The 24,248-nt window shown below is 44.0% G+C and overlaps 1 protein-coding gene across 2 annotated transcripts in view; it reads right to left on the bottom strand.

The window, feature by feature from the left end:
- Positions 1-24,248, bottom strand: part of ZDHHC7 (zinc finger DHHC-type palmitoyltransferase 7) — a 468,302-nt gene that overhangs the window by 433,761 nt on the left and 10,293 nt on the right. The window contains exon 2 of one of the 2 annotated variants that reach the window (XM_069636275.1): positions 5,242-5,332. The exons of the other annotated variant lie outside the window; for it this stretch is intronic. The gene's annotated coding sequence lies outside the window, so the exon portion shown is untranslated. The remainder of the gene's footprint in view (positions 1-5,241; positions 5,333-24,248) is intronic. 2 annotated transcript variants of the gene reach the window in all.

The following is a 24,248-nucleotide window of genomic DNA, read 5'->3' on the forward strand; positions in this document are numbered from 1 at the left end:
TATTCTTCTAAATTGGGATAAAATTATCGCTGATCATAATGTGCACTTTGATCGGGATGATATACATTTCTTCATATCAAAGTTGAGTACTTCCAGAGCGGCGGGCCAGACGGTCTTCATAATGTTATATTAAAACAAAATATAGACCTATGGGCTGACCTATTACATCTTATATTCAAGAACATCATGGCGACAGGGCGTATCCCCCAGAATTGGAAAACTTCGATCATCCTCCCCATATTTAAGAAAGGAGACCGGGCAAACCCTGCCTCCTATAGACCAATTGCTTTATTAGATTGCCCTGGGAAAATCTTCGCCCGTATGATTCTAGGCAAGTTTAACAAATGGCTAAATAAATTGAGTTACAGAGATCCCTTTCAAACAGGGTTCCTACCTGGCCTAGGAACAGCCATTAACCTAATTACCTTGAATGCCATCATCCATCAAGGGAAACGGTGTAAACAACCCATATATGCGGCATTCAGGGACTATAGGTCAGCCATTGAACTTGTTCCTAGGGAACTACTACTTAAGAAACTGATGGATCTGGCATGCCCATGGTACATATTGCATGTGAATACCTCAATCCAGATTTGTCCGAGTACTGATGGCTTGTTGTCCGACCCCATAGTGACCACTTGGGGGTTGAAACAGGACTGTTTGTTAGCCTCTGCCCGGTTTAATTTCTTCCTTCTAGACAATGGGTCCAGCTTTGGAGGGTTGGTTAGCGACCCACCAAAACTATATGGGACAGCCATAAATTGGCTTCTCTATGCCGGTGACATGGTGCTTTTATCCAGAAACACCACCAGGATTACGCACCATGTTGAATACCCTAGATACCTATGCTAGGAAAAATTGCATTAGCATTAATACCATCAAAACTCAAGTCATGAAATTTGGCGTGAAAAATGGGCAGAAAACAGATCATTGGCAGTTACAGAATAGTGATCTCCGGGTAGTAAACTCATACATCCATCTTGGGATATGCATGAATAATCACGTCTCTGACAAACCATATGAAGATCATATTCAAATTAAACATTTTACAGCTCTATCACAAGCACGAATCATTTGAGTGAAATATTGTAAATTCACCATAGACCCTTTGATTATATATATTATAAACAAAAATGTATTCCAACTATTTTATATGGGTCAGAATCTAAATCCTATGCTTACTGGTCTAAATATGAAAATGCTTATTGGAAAAGATCCCTTATGTTACCAAATTCTGAATCCATGCCGATTATCAGACACGAAATGGGTCTAATTTCTTTCTATGCTGTATATAAATGGAAAGTATGCCACCTGTATAGAAAATGTATTATGCAGGCTAATACTAATGGGCTACTTCTAATTATATCTCGACATTTGTTGCTAGCAGATGATACCTTTGCAAAAAAACTGACGTGATCATGCTAAACATTTTTTTAAAGAGTGCAGATATTTCGGAGATCTTACTAATTGAGAATCCAAATAAAGCCAAATGTAAATTGTGGAAATCCGATTGAATTAAGACAAGAATTGCCTGCCTGATAATTCAGAAATTCGTACAGAATCCATTTGATCTTAAAGCTCAAGGCCATGTGGAAAAATATTTAAAAGCTATCTCCCAGTCCAAGCCATCGTACAGATTTCTTGCGATTCAGGTTAAATATGTGGCCCACAAGAGAAATATTATTTAGATGGAAAAAGATATCCGACCAGATTTGTCGTTTTTGTGACCAAGAGGTTGAAATCCGATAGTGGGGTGTGTTGAATTGTTACCAGTGCAAATATTTTACTTCAAACATCTGTTTAATGAAACCACTGTTATCGTGCCTGACCAACTATGGCTAATATTACATAGTGGTCATTCCAAACGATTGAGATACGCAGTTGTGAAATATTTAAATTCTTTGAATATAAAACAGAAAGATGCTAACAGTGGTTAACGTAATGTAATAATCTGTGTTTAATTGTTAAATAATGCACCTAAGTTTTCTTTGAATGCTCATGTAAATCCAAAAGTGTAATGTGTTGTTTGTAAATTTTTCTATTACTGATGTGACATTTAAAATGTTGTATAATATTTGTTGAAAGATCAGGTGTTACTGATCATAACAATAAAAAAAATGTTTGAAGAGGATGTGCTCTTTAATAGGTAGCCAGTGCGCCTGTTTTCTGGCAGCAGTTATGTGTTCCATTTTGGGGATGCCTATGGTTGCACGAAGAGTGCCGTTTTGGATAATATGCAGCTTCTGCATGTTTTTTACTGACATGCCCAGGAAGAGAGCATTACAGTAGTCGAGTCTTGACCCGGTTATAGCTCTGGCAACGGTAATGCAATTGTCTTTGGATAGGAATGGTCTGGCTACATTTAAGAGTTTGGCGTGGTATGCCTTGGCAGAGGCAATGGCATGGACTTCCCTGGTCATGGAGAGGTTTGAGTCGAAGTATACTCCAAGAGTTTTCACTGAATCGGAGACCGGGATTTTGATTTTATCAATAGTGAAGTGGCTGAATTGAGTATTGAGATTCTTTAGGGTTTAAGTGGACCCTATCAGGAGAAGCTCAGTCTTAGTCACCGTTGAGACATAGTCCGTTCATGGCCATCCAGGCTTGGATGGTAGTGTAAATGGCGTGGAGGGTTCTGGAGTCAGATTCACAGTCACCTGTTCGAACAAGGACTTAGTATCGTCCGCACAGTGGGTGTAGGAGATGAGTCCAGGATGTAGAAGAGGGGGTCTTGTAAAAATATTGTAAGGGGTGGGCGAGATGAAAGACCCCGTGGCACGTGCATAAGATGGCAAGTGACGCGGAGGCTCTGTCGGAGAAGAATTGCATGGGCTGACCTTAAGAAGGATGTGATCCAGGCGGTGGCATTGGGTGAGAAGTTGGCTGTTGAAGTAAGGTGGTGGCAGAGGACGTTGTGATCAACGAGATCAAATGCTGCAAAGAGGTCTAGAAGTAGAGCAGGCTTACCCAGGTTTCTTGCATCATCCATTTGATTTTTCAGATCAAGTAAAGCTGTTTCTGTACTGTGCCCGTGCGGAACACAGGTTGATGCAGCCAGAGGAGTTTGTTCTCCTCAATGAATTGTTGCACTTGTACGTAGGCTGCTCTAGTATTTTCAGCAGCAACGGGACACTGGTTATGGGCCTGTAGTTCTTGGGTGACATGGAATCCAATGTGTTTATTTTTGTCTTTTTTATTTTTTCGGACCCAGGCTTTCTTGAGGCAGGGGGGGTACCTTTCCGGTGGAGAAGGATGCATTAATGAAGACTGTCAGAAAGGGGGCGAGAGAGCTGGCACAATCCTTGATAATGGCTGTGGGGCAGATGCCCTCTTTGCAGTTGGGAGGGTTTGATGGATTTCATGATACTGAGGATATCCTGTTCCTGAATTTCTAAAGGAGAACGTGGTGGTTGATCCCTTGGTTTGTGGCTGGTTAGGGAGGGGAGAGTTAGTGAGTTTGTTGGGTCATTTTGATTTTGGTTTAGAGGGTGTTTAATTTGTCAAGCATGGCTGCTTGGATCCCATCGCACCAGGTCTGGTCTTTGGTAATGTTCTGAGTGGAGGGCTGGTAAGTCTCCAAGTCCCTGAAGATAGAGAAGATCTCTGACGTCTGATTTTGCATCCGAAATCCTATATCCGAATGAGGTGGCTTTGGCTCGGATGATGACTTTTTTCTATTCTTTAGAACGGTTTTGGAATTCTAACTTGGCCGAGTCCGAGTAGTTTGCTTGCCATAGCTATAAAAGACAGCATATTTGTTGGATCGGAGTTCTAGAAGGTCATTGGTGAACCAAGCATTGGCATGACTGGTGGGTTTGGCTTTCCGGGGTTTGAGCGGGGCAATAGCGTGCACTGCTAGTTTGATAGCGGTGTTGTAGGATTGTGCAAGTGTCTCTGGGTCGTTAGACAAGGGGGGCCTGAAGGCAGGCACTAGTAGGAGGGGTAATATCCTTGAAGCAGTGAGCTGGCGAGAGCTTCTATAGATTGCTGGACGAAGTGATGGCGTAGGATAGCGTCTATTCCTTAAGGTAGAAATGTCGAACTGGTCAGACCAGGGGGTCAGGGAGTTTCCAGTAATCGTGAGTGGCGAATTGTGCTGGGCTACCCAACAACTCCTATGAAGACTGGGCCAAATACCACTATTCGTGAAGTATATTCCAGGAACTTCAACCCTGTCAAAGGCTTTCTCAGCATCAAAAATGCCATTACTGAAGTAGATTTCTCTCCACCTTTCATTCATAAAATATTCCAAATCGATCTAATGTTATCGTATCCAAACCTTCCCGACATAAACCCTGCCTAAGATTTTTCCACCAGCTCGCTTATATTTTGCTCAATTGATTTTCCCATATCTTTGGAAAGATCTTTAAATCCAAATACAGACCGAGATATCGGTCTGCAATTACCACAGAGTATGATCTTTATCTGGTTTAGGCAACAAAACAATTAAGAGCTTCTCTCATTTTTATACGCAGCAATCCTGAAAATATAAAACGCTTAAAACAGATCACATAATAAATTCATCAATCCATCAGTACTCCCAATTTTAGAAGTTGTGAGTAAAATGATGCGTTTTGCGAATAAAAATGTAAGTTCAATTATCAAATGGGAATATTTTATAATAAAAATATTTTCACTGGAAAACAAATGGTTTTGCCAGAATTCCTTTGCACCTAGTTATTCACACACATTAAAAAAGATACACGTTTACTTCTTCCAATTAGGCAGTAATAGTAATTTCTTCCTGTGGTACTACGTGAACTACTCATCCAAACATATCATGGAGGTGGGTGTGTGAAAGCAGGGGCACAAGGTCCTATGTGTCTGTTTCCTATTATTTGTTGGGAGTATTGTTACTGCCCATTTTTATTTTCTGGGAGCATTTGCCTATTTATAGGGAGTAAAAGTGGCAGTTACACCCCTTATCTGTAGAGCTGCAAAGGTCTATGCCCATCCTGTGGTACAAATATATTCTCCCACCAAATATATTATCAAAGCCCAGGATTAGGTTCCCAGGGAATCCAAACCAGAACGTCTCTCCCTCTCTGGAAAGAACCCATTATCCCACCACTTACGTTACGAGTCTGCAACCTGCAGCTCTCCAGAGGTTTTGGACTACAACTCCCATGATCCCTCAACATTGCTAAGACTGCATGGGCTGGTAGGAGCTATAGTTTAGAGCATTTGGAGGGGCTAAGGTTAGAAACCTCTGTCCTAGAACAGATTACCACCACAACTTACCCTCTGCTAGGTTCCAGGAAAACAGATACCAGTATCAGGATGAGTGGAGGCCAAACAATATATACAATTGTCAGTTATCGGAATTCCTCTCCTGGAAGAGAAAGTTATATATCAATAGTGTAACATATGAGCAATGACCACACCCACAGTCAAAATGGCAGTGAAAATATTTCTCTATTGGAGCAAATGCTTAAAACAAATGACAAAGCCTTGATCAAATGATAAGATCCTAACAGGGAAGCCCTGATACTAATGGCCCTAGAAATACTGTCCAAGCTGAATCACACACTAGACCAGGACACAAGGAATAGATTTCAAACAGCAATGCACACAGAAGCGGAAAAGGTAGATCAGATTGGAAAGATATTTCAAGCCTTAAAATAAGCGCTTTATACACCCAGTGAAAACATCCCTAGTTTTCTGAACAAAACGCATAGAGCGACACCTTTTCAGTCCTTGACATAAAATCAAATAAGCAAGAAAGTTAAGTTCAGGTATGAGAAAATTGTGGCCACATTTGTGCTAGAAGAGAACTCAGTGGAAAGAGCTAAGAGTTCCCTTTCAAAGGTGTCCACCTCCAAATGTAAAACCAAATCAAACTTTAAAAAAGTGACAAATAGCAAAAAGAAATGAACAAGCTTAGACAAGAAATAGCTAGACACAAGACCCAAAAGAAGAAAATGAAAGGTCTGCAATAGAGACAGAATAAAGTGATTTTGCTGGATTTCCAAATTAATCTAGATACTGCACTCCAAGCAGAGGTGGTGATCTGTAACACAAGGAAGTCGTGGAGTAGGCTGGGAGTCCCTGTTTCATGTACATGTATTTTTATTCATACAGGGTCCTTGAGCAGCCCACTTAAGCAAGATGCCCACATGGTGATGGACCAAGGTCAAATTCATGAAACCCAAAACATTATTATAATTATTCTTTTCTAACGTGCTGAACACCAACGTGTGGTTTCTAAGCGTGGGGTCGGGATTCGTGTTGCCCCTGAGCTATCCTTCCTACCCAGATTATTTGAGGCATTCAGAATGGTTCACTAATTCACACATTCACTAAGCTGCAAGTAATGGATAAGATATGTTCACGCTTAGCCAAGTTGGCTGTAGTAGATGCAGGGTTTAGACAACCTTGATCTCTCGAGTAATACTTGACAATTTGAAAAATGAAATGTGAAAAGCATTGCATTACCCCCAAGCCCCTACTTGAAGAATTACATAACTTGGATTAAAATGAGTTTCTAGTATACGGGAATCACTGATACATAACTTAAACAGGAAAATATCACCTTGCCCATCTGGTTATGGCCGTGGTTCGTTAGGACACACCCTTCTTACTGGGAACAATATACTTTGAAGGTTTTGTTCAATTTTGTGAACAGCTTCTCACACAGACAGCCCGATCAAATGAAAAGAAGCACAAATCACGTCAGTTTGAACAGAGTCATCAAATTGAAGAGCAGGCAGAGCTATTCCAAATTATTCAAGTCCCTGATATGATATGATATATGATGTGAAGGAAGAAGGATGATGAAGAGGGTCCTACTGAATCTTTTTTTTTTTATTCTCCTGCCAAAAAAAGGAGTCGTTTTCCACTTTGGATGAAACTGAACGAAGTTCCATCTATGGCCAACATTTGCGAGGGTCTAGGTCAACAAATGGACAACAGAGGAGATAAAATAAGCTGTCTAGCTACTACACCAGGAAAGGTGAGCTCATTTTCTTCTGCATTCAATTCTCTTAACCCCTTAAGTGCCAAGGACGAGATCTCGTCCTTGACATTACCTCAGTAGTGCCAAGGACGAGATCCCTCACTTCCCGGGGGCTAGATTACCTTCAGTTTCACGTCAGCATGTGTAATGCACGCCGGCGTGAAAGTGAAATAATTTTCACCACGCCAGCCATTTCAGGCTGGCGCAGTGAAAATGAAAGGTGAGTCTCCACATTTCTCCCCCTCGATCTCTGGCTGCATTTCAAGCCGGAGATGGAGGGAGGTGTCGTTGGAAAGGGGAAATTCTCCCCTTTCCAACAAACACCTTTTGTGAAAGCATTATGATCCGTGCCCAGCAATGCCCACTAGACACCAGGGATCTGTCTGAGAGGTGGGGGCTGCTTACAGTAAGCAGCCCCCCCCAACCCCCAAAGCATGGGGGCACATGTGCAGAACTCTGGGGGGAGATGGCGGATCATCTGCCCCCAGGGAGGGAGGCAAACTGAAAAATGAAAAAAATAAAAACTAAACAGGGATGGGGTGGGGTGGGGCGGGGCACTAGGCACCATGGATTTTTTTTTAATTCATGAAAAGGGTGGTGGCCCTCCCCCTCCCACATCAAGTGGAAAGGGGGGGCACCCCTTGTAGCCCTCCCTGGGGGAAGATTCTGCCCCCAGGCAGGAGTACATGTGGTACCCCCCCCATCCAATTGGAGGGAGGGCCACCAGGAGTGTGCAGGCCCTCAAAGGATGGGGCCTGCAGGTTAGGGCCACCCTGGGGGCAGATGGCTGATCATCTGCCCCCAGGGAAGGCGGCAAATTGTAAAAAAACAAAAAGAGAGATTTGGGTGGGAGTAGGGGGCAATAGCCACCAGGGATTTATTTTACAGAAAAGGGGGGTGGCTCTCTCCCCCTGACCCCAAGGGGAAATGGGTCACCTCTTGTAGCCCTCCTGGGGGCAGATATCGGCTCCTAGGAAGGGGCATCCGACCCCAGGGAGGGCTGCATGAGATGCCCCCCTGCATTTGGTGTGTGGGGGTGGGGGAAGGGTCACCCCCATTACATATTATCTTTGTTTACCAAACATGCCTTGGTGCAGAGGGGCACATTGGTGTGCCAATCTGGCCCCAGGGTGCCCAAACCTTAGTGCCCCACAATTTTTGGTGGCCCTCTCCCCCACTGCAAAATGGAGGGTGGGTGTACCTCACACAGCAGTTTGTAGGAGGCCCAGGGAGGCCTGCACGAGTTGCCCCTGCCACCCATTTGGGGTGAGGAGGGAGAAGGCCAGCAGAAATTGAGGGACAGGCCCTCCAGTGGGTGGGGCAGTAAGGTTTGGGCACCCTGGGGCCAGATTGGCACACCAATGTGCCCGTCTGCACCAAGGGGAGTTGGGTTACCAAAGGAGAAAAGTGAAAATGGAGGACCGTTTTTTTGGGGGGATGCGGGGGCTGTGGGGCACCCCAAACTGACAGGGAATTTTCTAATGGGAAGGGGTGGTGACCCTCTGCCCCACTCACAATGGAGTGGGGGCCATGTCATGCAGCTCTCCCTGGGGGCAGATATCTGCTCCTAGGAGGGGACACATGACCCCAGGGAGGAGTGCAGGACACCCCCCCCCTTATCTGCCCCCAGGGAGGGCTACATGAGATGTGTCGCCCCTCCATTTGGGGTAGGGTGGAGAGGTGCACCCCCATTACATATCAAAATGATCTGGCAGTTTAGGGGGCCTCTCAGCCCCCCCAGCCTAAAGTGCAGCCTGCCATTTTCAATTTGTTTACCAAACTTCCCTTGGCACAGATGGGCACATTGGTGTGCCAATCTGCCCCCAGGGTGCCCAAACCCTACTGCCCCATCCATTGGGGGGGCCTGTCTGACGTTTTGGGGTCGGCTTCTCCCCCACCCCAAATGGAGTGTGGGGGGGCACCTCATGCAGCCCTCACTGGGGGGAGATATCTGCCCGTAGGAAGGGGCAAGTGGTTTTCACTGGGGGGCGAGGTTCAGTAGACCACCAGGGATGGCTTGCAAAGGGGGGGGGGGGGATGCTTGAAAATTATTGATTTGTTTTTGCTGCCGAGACCGTAGGTAACACATGTTTGTTTTGTTTACAGCTTTTTCTACGCAAGCAGCTGCAACATTGCAAGTAAGGTTTTTTTTATTATTCTATGGTTAGGGCCCACTGTCAGTGGGGTGGGTGAGACTGGGGCTGGATTGTTGGTGGTGTGGGTGGGAATGGGCCCTTTGGGCAGATATTTTGGTGGGCTGGGACACAATTGCAGGGGCAGGCCACAAATTGCCCCCCATGCCAGCAGAACATTGGTGTTTCCCTGGGAACGGATGCCTCCCATGTGGGTTGTCCGTCTGCAAGCCCAGGCTCCACCTCTGGCTGCGCTACATTACGTTACAGATGTCACCTCCGGGGAGGAATGGGGACCCTGTTGGGGCTCCCTGGAGCTGCCGCTGTGTTTAGGGGACGGTACACCAACATGGTACATGGATGTCCAAGACCAGGGACATCACCTCCAACCGTCCTGGAGTTGCGGCTAGGCTGCATTACAACTTTACCCTTCGTGGAGGTATTGGCACACTGCCGGGACTCCCTGGTAGGGAGAAGCTGTAATGCAGGCCAGCCTGAACTCCAGCAAAGTCGGCGGTAATATCCCTGGCCTTGGGCACCCTTCACCCATGTGGGTCTTTGGCGAGGCTTGTGGGTAATACATTCTGGGGAGATTTGCGCAAGTCAGGCATCTTTGGATTCCCACGGGTGTCCTCTTTTCAGAAATGCATGGGGTTCGACGTTTTCCTTGCTGGCTTCGACACCCTAGGCCCAAATCTGCAGGTTGCCCACACAAACAAAATGTGCTGTGCCGAAAGGCTTGGGGTTACCAGTGGGTTACCCTTTTCCTTTTGCCCCCCGGTAAGTGCACCCACACATGTGCGGTACCGACGAAAACGGTACACCTGTGAGTGTACGTCATCTGTTGTTGGCGACAGATGTCATTTTCCCCTACCTAGTTGTTGCCTGACCTGCGCAAATCGTCCCTACCTAAAGTTGGAATTGTGTCTACTTTTCAGAAATGTATCCCTTCTGTCCTCCATTGCGGCTTTTCTACCCCTTTCTTCGATTCCGTCTATGCATGTCCAATTGGCAAAAATCGCCTACCTCTCACAAAACGGTTGATAACCACATCAAAATATTTTTTTTTCGTTTCCACTCAACCTGTTCTTGAAAGCCAGGAAATTGGGGAATTCAGCACAGCAAACCATTTGTTCCTAGCTCTTCCAAGGAAAAGGGGAAAAAAAAAAATTAAAAAAAAAAAAAAAAAACACACCCACGCAGGCTTCTTTGTACATCATTTTATTGGCATTTTTGGAAAAAAACACATTTTCACCCTTTTTGGTTTTTTTCTCCCACCCCCCCCCCCTACAACAACCTAGGATTCCTGGGTGGCGTTACGACCACCTACATGTGGGGAAAAAAAAGGGGCCAAATTTGGCCTAGATATCTCATGTAACAAAAATGCCGACATACCGAAATTACCAAAAAAGGCCTTGGCACTGGGGGGAGGGGAGGAGCCCATGGCACTTAATGGGTTAAAAACATTTTTTTTTTAATTACAAAGAGTAAAGAAAAAGTATTTCAATAAAGGTATTCTTCAGCATTTAGAATTACAATTGAAACCATAGGTAGCATAATCATTGGTTTTTATTCCTGTAATTTGGTACCGGATGGTTTGAGACATTTTAAATTGATTTGTGGAAAACTGTTGTTCCATATTCAATAAAATAATAAATGAGCATGTGAAACTGTAGTGCTGCAAGGGTGAAACTAATTCTCTGAGAATAGTGCGAATTAGCCACTGCTCTCGCAGCATTTCAAAATCCCAAGCCTTTGTAAATATTTGCAACCAAATGAACATTACAACATTATGTTGTTCTGTTTGCAACTTTATTCTGAAAACCGATTCACCTTTTGATTTCAGGAGAGGTGGGATTCAGGTATATTGTAGATTGTTTGATTTAACTTTTGAAAAATGTTCATTAGGGTGTCTGCATTGTCAAGTATTTGGGTCTATTCTTCAGAATAGTCATTAAAGTTTTTTTTATGCCTAGATGTTTGTGCGATTATGGAAAAAAGCTGCACTTTTTTCATTCTCATTGCAGTCTAAAGTTATTTGCAGTGTTTTAAACGTCAACATTCGTACCATTCAAAATGTGCGTGCTGCTTGCATTTTGATACTATTCTATTTATTTTTAAAATATTAAGATTAAAAACAGGGCTTTTTGTGTCCCAGATGTGGGGTCGGATTGTTGCAGTGCAGGATATTTGATCGGCATATTTCTCTAACACATCAATCAATAGAAGGATAAATAGATTCCATGGATTGATCTCAATACCGAGTTGCATTTTGATCGATTTCATGTATGGTGTATATTATGCACATACAACAGAGTCCTTCCATTTTTATCGTGCAGATTTTTTGCTGTGATTAATTCTGCAGCAGTGTCATCACTGATCCCCTGCCTAAAGTCTCCTCCCATGTGGCCAGGGAAAGGCAGCAGCCACCTGATCCTGACCCTGGGATGGTATTCTGAGGGTAGATCACGTAGAAGAGATGTCAGGGGAAGAGTGGTAACTCCACATGGAAAGAAGCAGTATAATTCGCTTTTCTATGAAAGAAATACCTTCTTCTTGATGGCTTGTTGCCAATACACAAAACCCTCCGATTGTAAAGTTCTGAAAAACGGTGTTCGGTCAAAGGTTCGAATCCAAAAGGATCGAATGCCATAGGGTCGAGTCAATAGGACCTAAAACAAGGGGAAAGGGTTGATTTATTTTTTTTTAATATATATCTTGTTTGCGGTTTTCGTATAGGAAAAAAAAAGTGGTTTTTACCGCAAAAAACGGGGTTGGGGGGGAACCCCACAAGAATTTTTTTTTTTAAATAAAGACCCTTTTGCTTTCGGTCCTTTTGATTCGACCCTTTTGTCATTCGATCCTTTTCAGTCAAACATTTGACCTATAACCCCGAAAAACTACAGAACCCTATGCAATCTCCATATGCAATGAGTATATGAAACACCCGATGTTTTTGATGATTGTATTTCAAAACAACTGTTCAACAATGTGACCCAAAATCATTTGAAAAAGGTATGGGAACTCGAAGTCCCAGAAAGCTCAGAGAACTGTGAGGAGGAGCTATAAGGAGTTCATGTGGAGGAAAGTGACTTTAAAAACAATGTGCAGCCTAGTTGCTGTCAGCCCAGTCACTTACGCGGGACATTTAAATCCCAGATCAGCTAAGGAAATGGTGACAAGAAGAATGTCAGGAACGTAGAGTGAGAAAGCGAAGGAAGGCTACAGAGTGCGCAGAGCAGGAAGCGTGACTGGTGTCAGAGTCAGAACTATGGAGGACATGTGTGGAGAATGAGAGACGCCCGGCCGAAACAGTTTGGCTTCCCTCAGGACCAGAGGAGAAATCTGGGAGAGAGAGCAGACGATGCGCAAGACTGAGACACGGTCCTGCGAAACTGCACGGGTCTCTGCAGCAAAGGCCAGTAGAGCCGGAGCGGAGAGTCAGAGACTCTGTCCAGATGGGGAAGCTGACCGCTCACGAGCACAACTCAGCCGCCGCATGGTGAACCGGTGAGTCAGCTTGGTATCGAAGGGGGACCAAAGACATGCAAACATGCTAAACGGCATTGTGAAAGTACTTTTGAATACCAAACAAATAGAAAATAGAAAAAGCGAACATGGTGCAATTCTCCTGACATTAGAGGTCAGTTGGGAGAAACCTGGAACCAACATTGCCAAGATCCAAAACAGATTCTAAGAGAAATAAAGAGACATTTGTATAATTCCCCCGACACGAGATGTCAGTTGGGGGAAACCCGGAACAAGCTTAGCCAAAACACTTTATAAGAGGTTGACAGAAGTAGCTTGAACAAACACTCATATAAGGGAGGTCAGTGTGTGCGAGATTGGTTTGTGCCACTGGAGAGGTGCAAATATAAGAATATCTAAGAGGAGAGTGAATGTTGCAAAGAAGCATGATAAGGATATCCGGCAGTGAAGCCTTTTTTGAAGGAGATAACTGGCAGGAGAGTAAACCCAGATATCAAGATTCGAAGTTGAGATGTTTCCAGGCAGGAGATTGTACAGGGAACCTTATTTTGAGTTGGTGTTTTAAAAAGCCACTTGCATCATATTTAGTTCTTGTTTCAACTGAACATTTGGTCAACCAGAAGCTTTGCCATACTTGAATCACTGTTCTGAAAATGACATTTGCATTGCAATTCTGAAAAATAGTGCAGATGTTTTCCTTGCTTATTTGAACATGAGTTATGAAAAAATCATTTGTTTGGTCATCCTGAGGAAAGTATTAGGTGAAAGACATTTGTAATGCTTTAAAGAGACTGGTCTGGATACAAGAACATTGTGAATAACTTACTTGAAGTAATCCAGCTTAAGGGAGTCAACCCTGTACACAAGAAGAGTTTGTGTTTAAGTTATGTTGCAGTCGTTCCACTTTTCTATTAAGTTGAACTTTGAAACATTTACCTTGCACCGTTTGCTTGTATGTGTTAGTGGGAGGATTAGATTGAGTTTGGACACAAGGTCATTCTGCTTTAATTTCTTAGGAAGGGACGTTCACGTTAGGATAGGGAAAGTTAGACCTTTACCCATAACCTTTTTCAGTTCATAAAATGACTAATATCAGGGAAATTATCTATGTGTTTCTGCCTCTCATTGCCAACCCTTCACAGTGCCCATCCATGAAAAGCAAAAATTGCCCATAAAGGAATGCGTGTAGTATAGCTAAGTGGCAACGCACTCGTCTTGGAAGCAAGACAACGAAAGTAACACAGGATCGAATCACGGGTCTGCAGTTAGAAAGCCCTTTCGTTTTAAGCGTGTTCTAAAAAACACAATTCTAATATAACCAAGAGTTCCTCTCAGTCGAATGCACAGGTCTTTGCAAAAGGACCCCCTATTTTAACATTCTACGTCTAAAATATTAGAGTGGGTCATTAGAATTTCACAACATGACGTTGTGGACCTAAAATGACATGACACAGAAACTAGAGTCATTTCATGCCACTTCATTCCTCCCCTACTCCAGCACAAAAACACACTCTAATCTTTGCATTGTTCTTTTCTGCATCATGAGCTGAACACAGATGTAAATAAGTCCAAGGAGCAAAATTGAGATTGGATAAGCAGGAGCTAAAACTTGGGTATCCGGCATTAACCAGTGACCTGGAGCTAGTGCATGGAGTTCAAATTGTACAGGTGTGTTTTTTCAGCATCAGTTGGCCTGGGGAGCCAAAAGGGACTCCTGGTAGCTGTTGGTGTGAAGCTAACCATGCTCGTAAAGGCTGCAAGCAGGAGCCACATCACTCCCAGATCGCCTCAATTTCGAACCCTATTAAAGCCTCATCGACTGCTATATGTTGATCAGCCATAAATTATCTTAATTCTGCAACAGACCCATCCTTCGCAAAAGTTGAAAAAATACTTTTCCAAAAGAATATATGTTGCTCTTTCATAATGCACCTTCAATTTTTAAACTGATATTGCGATCCACCAATTCTGCTCTTCAATCATTCTTGCCTTCAGGATCAGGGGATCAGTACACATTTTACCTTTTCAGCAACTAGACAATCATCGAGTTGCTAGTTTTCCATTACAATAAAAACGTTCACCAGCACATCAAATTAAAACGAACATGTATGTGTGTCCAGCCAATTCTCCCACTGTTTATGAAATAACCTGAACCTGCTAAAAAAAAAAATATATATTGGAGGTGGTATTGAATTTGTCATTCCGTGACCACTTCCATTTTGAACCTACAATCGTTGATGAGATTACCACGAAGTTCTTTTTTAGTTGTTAGCGAGAATACATTATGAGCACACTGAAATGCACGGCTAGTTTTTCTTGTTTTAATAACAAAGCAAGGAAACTACTACTTCCTTACCTCAGTCATCTTCTACCTTGTGCTATTCTGAAACTCGCCAAGCCTCCGCCCACTGCCTCAACCACAATTGCAAAATAGCTCTCGAATACCGAACATGACTTCTGGGCCAACAATAAAAGGCAAATTACCTCGGGTTCTCTTTTCAATAGTTCAACGCCGATGTTTTCGTAAGCCAAATGCAGCACATTTCAGTTATCATAGTGACGAATCGAGGCTACATCTTGACTTGTAAACAAAACGAAGCCTACATTCTGGACTGGATGATCAGTGGATACGTCATTCGTATGTTTTCATTAGGAAACGCCCCATTCAAAGCTACACACACTCATCACTAGTCTGGTCCAGCAACTGTCACACCCTTCCAAATATTCTTGTAAACATTCCACAACACTGACAATGGATGCCTCTCATGCCACAAATTAAACCTTAATAGCATTCTTCCGACCGCTGTGAAATACTAAAACGGGACCTCTTAACTTGCATATGATAACCCACTTGTGTTACAGAAATGGCCACAATGCGCTGAAGGAGTATAGTTATTACATACCCCTGTGGGAAGCGACAGCTTCAGAAAAATGCAAATTACAGTGAATGGAAGAAAAGGGACAAATGAAATATTGAGGTTTGGTGTTCCCTCCTGGGTGCTGTTCCACAACAAGATGCACAATAAAGGTACAAAAAAGGCTCAAGAGAACGTTTAAAGCGTGCGCATGCATTTCTTCCGTTAGAAATGCAGTCGTTTAGGTTTGCAGACCCCAGCCCCTCCCAACACAATGCATCACTTTGGACATTACCTCAAGTCCTCCTCACTGGGCTGCTAAAAAGGCAGTTTGGGAAGGAACCTTATCCTGGCGGTCTGATACAGCGAACCGCAGCTCAGCTCTCCCCATGCTTCAAACACTCGGCCCAGCTGCACCACCTCCCCATACTGGCCTTCACCCAGGGCCATGCTGCCAGGCAGTGTCAGTGCACACCTCTTGAATCACAGAAAAGCTAAAACGGATGGACTAGCATCCACCCCCAGAGACAGATCCGATCTGTGGTGCACGATTCAACCAAAGGAACTGCCAGAATTGCCAGTATGCAGACTGGTTTGGCGAATGTCTCCAGGGAAAACCCATCTGCAAACTAGAGTACGGAGGCGCCATTCTATATTTGGCTGATTGCCAAAGGAGGTTTTGCAGCACACAGTGGTGACTACTGCAAGGTGGGTAGATCAGAGAGAAAGGAATGTCCCCACCCCACAGTCCCAACACCAGCACTCAGGGGTCAGATGCTAAAAGGAGGTGAACCCAAGTAGCAGCAGGTTAGATCTGCTACAAAGCCACGTTTGCTGCGCCTTTGTGCTCCTATCAGACCCCTTTACTGTGCCTGTCCTTCGAACCTTACTAGAAAGTGTTCCCTCTGGAGGATGGTTGGGGTAACTTGAAAGACTATTTATATTGTATAAATAAAAATAATTAAAAAAAAATATATATAAAAACCCATCTGCTGCTTTATGAGCCCCTGTTGCGAGAGCACTAAATTAGGATGACGCTGCAACCCGGGTCTTGTGAATTCATTGTTAACTCGTGCATGCTTAGGGGGATTTGTGTAGTTAGCCAGTTGAATGGAATTATTTCACTATTAGAGACCCTAAACTTACTCGAACATTCGGTTCACTTTGTAGATGAGAGTTGAAGCTGGAGGATTGATACAAGTACATGAACTGTATGAATATTTCACTTCTGCTGAAGGGATTGCTTCTCCAGAAATATGTTGAGCTCTTAATCTAAACTGTGTTCTTATTACTTTTGTGAATATTATTTTTGTTGCAAGTTAGGAATATAAAACCTACAAATATTGTACATACTAAATTATAGGCGATTTAGGGGGGGGGTAATTCATAGAAATCAGCGCACAAGTGGCATACGCGGCTGGCGCACAGTGTGTGTGTGCAGCAGTCTGCGCCAGCCGCGTGCGCCAAAACCAATTTCAGCGCACGTTTTCATGGATTTTAACATTCATAACCAGCCGTGGCTCAGCGACCCTGCAGCAGCGCCAGTTACGCCCCCAACCCATGAACAGCGCACAAATCCAGTACATGGCGCAAAGGCCAGCATACAGCCCCCCCCAACCACAAAAACATGTGCAAAACTCCCCGCGCACCCCTCAGAATACATGTTCTCCTCTCGCGCTAACAAAATTGCATGTAAAACTCCCCGCGCACCCCTCGGAATACACGTACCCCTCTCGCACCTGCAAAATCGCGTGTAAAACTCCCCGTGCACCCCTCAGAATACACGAACCCCGCTTGTGCCAGGTAAATTGTGTGGAAAACGACCCCCCCCCCCCCATTTGGTGTGAGCTGCCAGTGGGGCATGGCCAGGGTGGATGGGCAGCATGCGCGAATTTCATGGGAAGTTTCACATGCGATAGGGCCTGTGCGAGCATTTCGGGGGTGCGCGGGAAGTTTCACACGCGATACTCCATGCAAGAGCAGGGTACGTGTATTTGGGGGGTACGCAGGGAATCTCACACACGATTTGGCATCGTGGGACCTCCCGGGTGTGCGGTTTCTCCTTCCCCATGCCCTGCAGGCAGCCCACACCACAGGGGACTACCCTACAACCCTCACCATGCTCTGCAGGCAGCCCACATGGCATCATGTGCCTGTGAGCACACTTGTGAGCCCTGACTCATGTCCCCCACCCATCCATCCATCCATCCATCCATCCATCCATCCACCCACCCCCAGTGACGGGCACCTGCCAGCAGGCCCCGACTCATGACCACCTGCCCCCCCCACCCAGCAATGACGGGCACCTGCCAGCATACCCCGATTCATGCACCCCTCCCCGCCCCCCCCCCCCCCCCCAACACATCACGATCCATACTCATGGCCCTTATTGAAATCCCCATGTCATGATAGATCCCAAATGACAAGTATGCACATCAATACATGTCTGTCTCACACAGACACAAAGTGAATGAGAAAACCCAGATCGTGACATGTATGAAACCAATGAGAGAATACCACACTAATGAAGTATGAAACCAAAATGTATTAAATACATACGCTTCTTTTTGTGTTTCTGGGTGCCACAGCGTAGTGCTGGTTCTTTATTCCGTGCACGTTAAATTCTGTTTTCGGGGTGCCCGAGCGCTGCATGACCAGTCATCTCCCCCCCGGGGTCACAGACAGCCTTGCTAGAGCACTAGGGTACGTATTCCATCTAGTACCCTGCCCCTTTCACCCCAATTGTCCAGGACAATTGTTTTTTTATGAACAATAACCCACATTATTTTGTAATTTAGTGGTAAGGATTGCCAATAGGTTTATTGGTATAGGTCGTTTTAATTTGACAAGACTCGACTAGGACTGCATTATTATTATTTGATGGTGGTAGCTTGCTCCAATTTGCAGATTTAGGTTTAGATAGGCGTTTATCACACCCTTGCAAGAGTTCAATAAACACTCTTCTAGTGTGGTCACTTGCGTCTGTCTTACTATTGCCACCATGCGTTCCTTACAGCTCTAAGTCAGCAACAGATTAAAACAAAACTGCATATACCCTCTCAAACAAGCTCTACTAGGACATTTCAATATGGTTGCATTTTATAAACTTCGGAAAATATATTTAGAACATTTTACAAGCAAGCATTTCCCGTCCAAACAATGATAAATTGCTGACTCAATCAAAACGTGGAATTTACGATGCATAGCAAAAACCTTTCAAGTCTGTGTACAAAGCCAAATTGAACCATCCAAAGTTCTGTGTCATATTTAAAATTCTACCATAAAGAAACGGTTACCCGTACAAAATAAATCTCTAAACTGCGCTAATAAAGTTTTATCCTACTCAAAATGGATGGTGTAAATAAGGACAGCAAATTAATTCGGCCCCAATAGCTTGGATAAGCAAACACTCTAGAAGGGCCAAGATTGCATGCCATATCAAACCTTCCAAAAACTTTTAATGCACGGGAACCTCCCGGGTACTCCAAGCCATAAAAAACTTACAGGGATAAGCCTACTGAAAATATAATCGAATTAAAGGCAATACTGAATTACTACAAAGTGCCATAACGATAGTGTGTCCTGGGATATGCAACTAATCGCACCTCACTTGAATCATACTATATGTTCTTAGTTGTATTATGTTCTTAGTTGTATTTTTTATCTCATTGTATATTCCTTGCTGTATTTCTTTGTACATAATGTCTGTAACCATTCCTTGCCGAACGGAAAACTGAAATTACTTGTAATGCGCCCAGATAACCCTTGGTTTCGTGCGCTATATAAATACCTTTAAAAGACATGGCGCTATAAATTCCTCACACATTGCAGTTAATCAATTGTAGTATGTGAAGGAACTATTGCAGGGCTATGAGTTCATATTTCTGTTGTCTGAACTGAATGCCAGTGAACAAGTGTGATGCTGAATTAAATGCATGTTTCCCAAATGAGAAAAAGGCGTAACAACTAGTTTCATGTTTTGTGCATATTTGTAAATATGGCAGACTCCATAGTAGATCAACAGATGGAGCTGTTTTTTGCCCTTCCCTTACTGGATTGAACAGGTTACATGTTTCTGGACTCCAGATAGATGCAATGTCAAAAAACCTTTCCAGAAATAAACTAAGTATGCTGTATATGTTTTGGGGGAAATGTTCTTACAGCTTTGACTTTGGGGCTAAAGTTACAGAACTCCATAATGGCCTTTTCCCATTGTCTGGCTCACTAAGTTTTTCAGGAAATGAAAAAATGTGTATAGCTCTGCCAATGTGATGCATGGGCACATATCTGAATCTCTGGTCCTTTAATACATAAGTGTTTTTTGAGTGCGGGGGGGGGGGGGGGGGAGGGGTGGAAACGGCCCATAGTCATCACTATGGGGGACATGTATTTGCCCCTGCAAGGTCAGGGCCTATATGCCTCTAGTAGAATAGTTGGGCTTTTCAAAAATAAATAAAAACGCTTAATGGAATTCCACCAAACCAAATGAAGATTTCAATTCGGCCAACACACCAACGACTGGTCCAAGTTGGGCATAAACACTGCCAATGGATTTTGGATACATGAGAAAAAAATATTCCTTTTAATAGGAGGTTCCATTTTAGGACCACTGTGACTTGTCCCACCCTGCACAAAACGTTTTCCACACAAAAATATATTATAGGGCGGCGGTCACCACCTTATAATTAAGGCGAGTCGGACTCCCATAGAAAACTTGAAAAAATGAATTGTTAATAAACTTGATTCGTGGGACAGATTTGGTTGAAAATCTGAAGACAACTAGGTACACCAGGGCAACTGCAAACTTTGGGAATGATTTGTTAAAAGTCAAACGGTTGTGGTCTAGTCCACATTCATTTTCCCATAGACAAACAAAAAGATCAATTTTTGCCGGACCACATAGCCCAAACCGCTGGATGATTTGGACCAGCTGCAAAACAACAAGGGCACAAAGTGTTGACTTGAGGCCTTTTTCTGGTTATTTTGTGCAGTAGTTTTTTTAAATATTTTATGAAGAGGGTGCCACCTTCTCCCCCCAAAATTAGTTATATCTCCTATTGTGCTTTGCAGAATCATTCAGAAATGAAAAAGCGGACATCTTTTTTTTCACGATGCGAGAGTCGTACGTAAATTGGAGGGTATCGGAAAAATGAAACGCAGGAAATTAGCTTTTGTAGGTAAAAAAAACATGCAAATACCATCAGCCTAGAGGTGGGGGGGGGGGGGTGTCAGTAAAATTTGACACAAAACGTATCTGTAACCTGGTCGGATAGAATATCCGCAATTAGTTGACATTTCATAGCAAACTGCATCACAGAAACAGTGAGTGTTGTGAAGGTAATAGGAGAGGGCAGGGGAGGTGAGGAGGCCATCAGAGGAGTGGAGGAAGCTGGCATAGATGAGAGGTGCACTTGACGGACCAGTGAGCATGGAAGCATTTTTGGCTTTCGCCGTTTTTCCCCCTAATAACCGTGGGTATGACTACAGATAACTGGTTATCTACCTGAGGCTATAGAAAAGGAAAAATATCATTTTACAGATACAGTGACCTTGGGGGTGAATAATTACAGCCCATGACCAGTGATACGATAGGCCTCTGGGTCTCAGCCATGCAGTAACCGAGATCAGCCCTGCTTAGCTTCAAAGCGAGGAAGGGAGCATCCCCCTCAGGCTAGTGGCCCCTTAATGTGGTAAACTATACAGTAGGCACTAGCCATATCCGGTAAGTATTGTAATATAATCCGTCAGTTAGGTCATAGATGTAATTAGTGAGGTCACCAGTGATGCAAGCATTGTGGTTATAAACAGCAAAACAGGGTGTGCGAAGGTATGATATGATATGGCATTAATAACGCGCCTATACTAAGTGTTTGAAGGCGCACCGAGGCAAAGGAAGAGGAACAAAGGGAGGACAGACAACGGTTCTACTAGGCCAGGTGTCATTCAGATCGTGCAAGTGCGTGGAAAGGGGGCAGGGACAGTGCAGTACATGGGAATGGATAAAACAATAAGTAACAGCCAGCAGGTGGTAAGTGCATGGGTAAGTGCAGACATCCGGTGTCAAGGGCTGGTAAGGGGACTGTAGGGATACAGAAACAATCCCAAGCGCTGTGGTTGCCAGGTGGGCAGTGCAGGTGTGGGACACTGGCGGTGAGAGGAAACCTGGGCCCTAGATCAGAGGGTGTCCAGGTAGCCAGTGCAGTTCAGGTAACAGCAAGGAGGTCAGCAGAGGAGAGAAGGAGAAAAAGCAGAAGCAAAGGGTTTTGAGGTGCTTCCGGAACCACAGATGGTTCTCAGGTTTAAGGGAAGCTGGGAGGCTGTTCCAGAGGGAGGCACCAACCGAAGAAAGATCTACCACCAACCCGTTGCTTGGAGAAGAGACTGACCCTAAGGGAGTTGGAGGCGGATGAGCGAAGAGCTCGAGGAGGAAGATATTTAGGAAGAGAGAGTTGAAGGTATTGAGGCCCCAGGCCCCAGAAAGCCTTGTGGACGATGCAGAGGTCTTTGAACTTAATCCTTGCATCCACTGGGAGCCAGTGCAGAGATTTCAGTCCTGGAGAGATACGATCCCTGTGCTCGAGGCCAAGGACAGGTCTTGCAGTCCTGTTCTGGATGAGTTGCAGAGGGCGGAGAGTAGAAGCAGGCAGATTTAGTAAGAGGCTGTTGCAATAGTCCTACCTGGAGAGAACCATAGCTCTGGAGACAGTGAGCTTCTAGGGGAAGGAGAGGAAAGGAAGAATACCTCTGAGGAGGTGCAGTTGGTAAAGTGACTTCTTGGAGACGTCAGATGTGAGGAGAGAAGGAGAGTGTGGAGTCAAAGATGACCCCGAGGTTTTTAGCCTTGCTGGTGGGAGCAGGAAGAGGGCCAAGAGAGGCCAGCCAGATTGCTGCAGGAAAGGCGGTAGGGGATGTGCCGATGAGGAGAATCCCAGTCTTACTGGCATTAAGGCCGAGGTCATTGGCAGCACACCACTCCTGGATAGCAGACAGACAGTCAGAGTAGAGGGAACGAGAGGAGGAGGCCGAGGGTAGCGCGAACATGACCTGGGTGTCATCCGCATAGCACTAAAGGTTGGGGCAGAGAGCATTGACACGGTGGGCAAGGAGTGCCAGGTATTGGTTGAACACGGTTAGACCCCTGGGGGACACCACAGGCGGGTAAGGTGGCTTTAGCTGAATTTCAGGGTTTTAGTTGCTTTCATTTCCTCACCTTAACATGCCTGCAACTAAAGTTTTGCCCTTGAAAATAAATATGGGAGTTCATTTATTAGGAATGTTTTTTGTACATGAATAAAGTAGAATAAATCATTCGATTCATGTAACACATGCCATAGCGCTTTGACAGTAGTTGTCACTCAAAACATGCTCTCTCTACTAGCCATTGGAGTGTGACAATTGACAGAGTAAACATTATTGTGCTGTGTCCATGTGTAAAACGGTGGGTGCAAGTGACTGTATGTCTGCCTAGCAGCTGGAAGCTTGACATGTTGTGCCACTACTGGAAGTACACCTCCAGTTCAGAGCCACGTGAGCAACGCATTGTGGGTTTGCAAATTAGCCAGAAACCAAGCCATAAACTCCAGAAACGTGCCTTTGCATTACAAGGCAGTGCTACTTTATACATAGCTTCTCCAACCCAAGACAACAGTTCGCAAGGTTGCGGACACAATTTGACAGTTATTAGCATCACAAAAAGTGCTCTCCCTTTGGTGAATTCAACTTAACCTGCATTGTTGACTCTGAAGTTATTATGTGAGCCTTCACTGCATGTTTATCAGGACACAAGATTCCTGCAGAAAATACTAGACTGCTGTTAAAAGAGAGAACCAATAGCCCTGGTGCCATATTAGTGACATATACACCAATAACGTATGTGCCAATTTAAATAAGACCAAAGTGTTGAATGATAGGTCAGAAAGTTTAGTGATTCAAATCACACCCATGAAAAATGGATTGGAATTTTAAATGCATCAATTAAGATTACCCTCTTCACACCCTTCAAAAGGTTTAACAAGGTAGACAATTCCAAAACAACCTATTTATATTGACCATATAGTTAATGCGCACACCCTTAGACTACAAGTACTTAGCAGAATTTCAAATGCCTCTTACTAGTATTATAAACTCCCATATATTTTCCCGTTTTCTTTGGCAGTAAATTTGTAGGCTGTAATATATTTTTTTTTCATACGATTTGGCAGCAATGTTTGACCTGTAACCAAATAATCCATAATCAGGATCTACATAATAAAAAAACGAATACAAAGATCGCCTACTGAGTTTATTCTACAGGTCACAGGTTGAACAAAATAGTACCAATGATCAGTTTAATAGCCATATTCAGTCTAGCTAATGCTACACAAAACCAGGGTGCAATACTATTAAACACAGAAACTTCCTTCATGCTAGTTTAGAAAGGCAAAAAGAACAGTGGGCTTTTGCATGACAATGCACTTCGACCATGTGGATGGGATGTTGGGAATCAAGCAGCCAAACACCACCACAAAACATGACTATCAAAATATACCTGACTGCATAAAGACTGATACATACCACTCAGTGTGGATCTCTGTTGATTTTAATACGTAAAAATAACTTTTGGCAAGTTGCAGAATATAGGTTGACGTGCTAACCTCTTGGAATGAACAATATTTCAGTGTAGCTTGCTGGGATTTCTAAAATTATTTTTGCTTTAAAGAAATACGAAATAAAGGGTTTTTGCATAAATAATAATACCTTTATTAAACCATCTATGTGAGTGCACCCCATCAAGATCACATGGGTCTCTAAAAGTAGTAGAAGTGGAACATCGAAGAA

The sequence above is a fragment of the Ambystoma mexicanum genome, chromosome 1q (assembly GCF_040938575.1).
Source record: "Ambystoma mexicanum isolate Mex_15411 chromosome 1q, UKY_AmexF1_1, whole genome shotgun sequence".
Taxonomy (NCBI): Eukaryota; Metazoa; Chordata; class Amphibia; order Caudata; family Ambystomatidae; genus Ambystoma; species Ambystoma mexicanum.